At 39.1% G+C, this 4,394-nt stretch overlaps 1 protein-coding gene across 1 annotated transcript in view; it reads left to right on the top strand.

Annotated features, from left to right (window-relative positions):
• Nucleotides 1-4,394, top strand: part of PIP5K1A (phosphatidylinositol-4-phosphate 5-kinase, type I, alpha) — a 74,247-nt gene that overhangs the window by 984 nt on the left and 68,869 nt on the right. The gene's annotated exons all lie outside the window — the stretch shown is intronic.

Below are 4,394 nucleotides of genomic sequence, written 5' to 3'. Positions count from 1 at the left end.
TTAAATCCCACTCCATGGATGCGCTTGTGAATGTTGATGGTGTACTCTCTGGTCACCACTTCGTTGATGGCAGAACGGCCTTTCTTCTTCTCACCACCCTTCTTTGCGGGGGCCGTAGTTCCGGAACCAAGCTGGAAAGGAGAGAACAAATAAGAATTTTTTAAGAGAGCCAGAGGAGTGTGGAAAATTAGGATCAAAGACTAAAACTGTGGTAGATAGGTGAAATGGAGTCATTAATTGCAGTAGAGGCTGGGGGAAGTGATGTTGGGAATTAGGTCTTAAAAAGAAAGATGGAGTGGAGGTGGCAGAGTGTTTTGGGGGGGTATTGCATAATAGGAAATAAGTTGGAAGACTACTTGGGATGTATCCGGAAATTGGAACTTGGGAGAATGGAGCTAGGGAATATGGAGTGTTCAAAATAGTTAGAAACTAATGAAGATTGAAAGAGGGCTGAGGAGCCCACAAGAAAAACAACAGACTGTGTGTAGGAGGGAGAATGTGGTGGAGGTGGTAGTGATGGTGAGTTTGAGTCAGAAACTGTTCTAGAAGTTCCATCAGAAACGTCTGGTATCCTGCAGTGACTTGCCTCTGCATTGTGAACAAGAGAGATTGCCAGATGTTGGGTGTTTTAGAGCTGTTGATGTGTTTTTAGGCCTGAGATTGCATCTTTGCCATTTTGAATTGGCCAAATAGAGTGTTCCATCGTTCACATTCCAGCTCAGATGAGCGAATACATAGTCACAGATACCTTCTTCATAAGCTCTGGTCTTATTTATGAACATCTAATATTTTTAGTTCCTTGAGAGGTGATTTTTTGCCTTTCTTGTAAAAGCATTGGAGAGAGCTGGAACAACTCATTGCAATCTAAAATTGAAGGATGAAATCAAAGTAACAGCTTTTAATTGTACAGTAGCTCCTTAATTTGAATCCCCATAGTAACTCAGAAACAAGAATGATTGTGCACAGTGCTTAAGAAAACACATATGTGTGTGTGTAAGAGATCAATGAAGAGATAAACAGAACACTGGTCAGACAGTGGATTAAGCATTGGACTGCTAACCACTGATCCATAGGAGAAAGATGAGGCAGTCTACTTAAGTAAAGATTTGCAGTCTTGGAAACAGTTCTTGGAGCAGTTCTTTAATCTGTGGGGTTGCTGAGAGTTGAAATCTGTGGTAGTGGGTTTTGTGTGTGTATGTATACATATATACATAACATATAACACATTTGTTAATTCAGCATTTTTTATATGAACAACTTGATGACTTTGATTACGTTAATCCTGTTGTTAAACCATGATTTGTATTTTTTTGCCATATCAGCACCCCTATCTCTTTTTCACCATTTACAAGTACTTAAACTCAGTTCATTGACAGAGAGGCCCTACCTTTGGGTTAGTAGCCCAACTCCCTATAAACTAGGTAACCATAACTTCCTAACAAATGCTTAACTGACTCATTGCCTTTGAGTTGGAACTGGCTTGGCTTACCCTTCAGCTGGTTTTCAGAGGCTGTAAATCACTAGAGAGGAGATTATCCGTCTTTCTTCATGGGGGCAGCTGGTTGAACCAACTGCATTTGGGTTGGGGACTCTTAACTCCCACTAGGCCACCAAAGTCTCAAATACTTAGCGCTTCCTAAAAGATGACTACTCCTTCCCCATCTCTCCTGCCTCTGGTTTCTATACATTTGTCTATCCTAGATATTTTATGTAAGTGGGATCATAGATTTGTTCTTTTGTGACATCACTCAGCATGAACTTTTCAAGGTTCATTCATGTTGTAGAATTATATTTCACTATATAAATAAATTCCTTAACTATCACTCAGGGTGGAACCAAGAAATACAGACTAGGTATTATAAACTGTTCATTTTAAGAATAATAAAATTTGGTTCAGCTTCGGTCTCTTGGGGGTGTTAATCATAGCTATAAGAATAACAGGGATAAATTGATGCCTTTTTTGATACACATCTTCCTTTTCTGTCTGTACCCCTAGTCCATAGGAAATTGAGCTGCTAACCCAGTCTTCTCTCTGGTGGTTTAAATCCAGCAGCTGATTCTCACTGGAGGGTCAGCTATGAATCAGTGCAGTCTTGATGCAGTGCATGAAATCATCTTTTTCAGATGTTACTGTCTTTTTTGTTAGATTTTTATGCTCCCTTCTAGATCCTAGTGCAAACCATTTAAATAATACTGACTGTATAAATGCTCTATATTTCTTTCTGTATTACCACTAGAAAGTAAAAAGATAAGGTTTTAGTAGACATTGTAGCTCCTTAATTCCAATATTTTCATTTATGAAGTCGAGTTGGAAAGATGTCCAACTTAAATAGTTTCAAATTCCTTTTCAGCTTTTGTTTTTTCTTTTTTTAAATTTTTTTCTTTTATTTTATTATTTTTGTGTGCGTGTACCGTCAAATCAGATCTGACTGGTACAGGAGGAGATTGCCCCTCCTTCCCTGGCAGAGCATCTGGTGGATTCGAACCGTGCACCTCTGGGACTGTAGTTGCAGCTTCTTGCCACTAGGCCACCTGAGCTCCCCAGCTTTTGTTTTTTCATATTCTTTATTTTCTGCTTCTTTGGTAAATACTAAAACACTGGGATTCAGCTGTACTTAAGGAAGGAAGCAGCAGTTAGATTTGAACCGATTGCCTTTGGGATCGCAGCACAGCTTCTTGCCACTCCTTGGTGGCAACTGCCCCCTGGTGGCATAGTGGTAAGAAACTGCACTGCAGTCTCGAAGGCATGTATTTCTAATTCACAGCTGTTCCACTGGAGGATGAGCATTCTCTTTCTATGCGATTAAACTGCCTCAAAACTCGATGGAGAGTTGGCTGTGGCTTTTTGTGTATGTTTGTGATTGGTAGAGATTGCTTCTCAATCTGGATACACAAGAGAATTAGAAAATTGGGAGATAGAAGAGATGATTCGTGATTTCTGAAATTGTCAAAAAGATTTAGAAGGCTAGCTTTGCATAACTCAAGGTGTATGTATATTTTAACCATTCCAAAATCAATTTATTATTATGAGATGCTTAGCTGAATTTGACTTAAATTTTATTGAAACCTTGAAATCTTAAGAGGCAGGATTTTCTGGCTGTGTTGGAAATGGATACAGATGTCAAGGATATAGGTGATAGGTTGATACAGTTTTAGAGAATCCAGTCATACTTTAAAAAAAAAAAATAGAATGCTTCACATATTTGTCCTTCTTGCATAGGGTCCATGCTAATCTTATCTGTTTTATTTCTTTTTTTTAAGTATATGTGCTGGAAGCAAGCACCAGTCACAACTTTTAGAGTTAAGAAATCTTTGAATATTTTAATTAGGAAGGAGAAGTTGTTCAGAATAGTAAACACTTGATCTGGATTGTTCTGCCATACAGCCAGAGCTAGTCTTAACAAAATGCTCACAAATAAAATACAGAGGGGTAGAGCATATAAGCTTCAGGGGTCCTTCTCAGTTTCAGGGAGCAAGGTTATCTCATCTCTAAAACTCAGGCTGTTGATGAGTCTTCCTCCGATCCTGATGCCATATTCTTCTTCATGAATTCCAGCCTTCTGAATTATCTCTTCCACATATAGATTGAAAAGGTTTGGGAAAAGGAGACATCCTGACACTTCTTGATTTTGAACCATGCAGTGTTCCTGTGCTCTGTTGTATAACAGCTTCCTGGTCTAAGTATAGGTTTCACATGAGCACAAACAAGTGTTCTGGGATTCCCATTCTTGTCAATGTCACATTTCTTGTCACAGTTTGTTTTGATCCACACAGTCACATATCTTTTGACCACACTCAAAGTGACCACACAGTCAGTAAAACACAAATAGACATTCTTCTGGTACTCTCTGCTTTCAGCCAAGATCTTTCAGACATTGGCAGTGATGTCCCTAGTACCACAGCCTCTTCTAAACCCACTTTATCTGACAGTTCTTTGTCGATGTACTATTTGAGTAATTTTAAAATAATCTTCAAGGTTTTGCTTGAGTATGAGATTAGTGATACTGTGCGATAATTATCACACTTTGTTAGATTACCTTTTTCCAGGATGCCGAGCATAGTTTGGACATGTTGCCAGGAAGGACCAGTCCTTGGAGAAGAACATCATGCTTGTAAGGGTGGAGGATAAGATGGATTAACACAGTGACAGTGGTAGTGTGACAGGTGTGTCAGAGACCATGAAGATTGGCTCAGGATAGGGCAGGGCTCAGAGCTATTGGTTATAGGGTCGCTGTGAGTCGTAGTCAACTTGATGGTACAAAAAAAACAACAGATCTTATAAACACTAAGAAATATTTAGCATCTTTCTCTGTTGGAATAATTGCCATGTTTAGATTTGAGGCTGTTGTTGTTAAGTGCCGTTGAGTCACTTGCTACTCATAGCGACCCTATGT

This window comes from Elephantulus edwardii, unplaced genomic scaffold (assembly GCF_000299155.1).
Source record: "Elephantulus edwardii isolate Elephantulus edwardi_28Jun2011 unplaced genomic scaffold, EleEdw1.0 scaffold00273, whole genome shotgun sequence".
Lineage (NCBI taxonomy): Eukaryota > Metazoa > Chordata > Mammalia > Macroscelidea > Macroscelididae > Elephantulus > Elephantulus edwardii.
The sequence above is the reverse complement of the archived record's forward strand: the minus strand, read 5'-3'. Positions and strand labels throughout refer to the sequence as shown.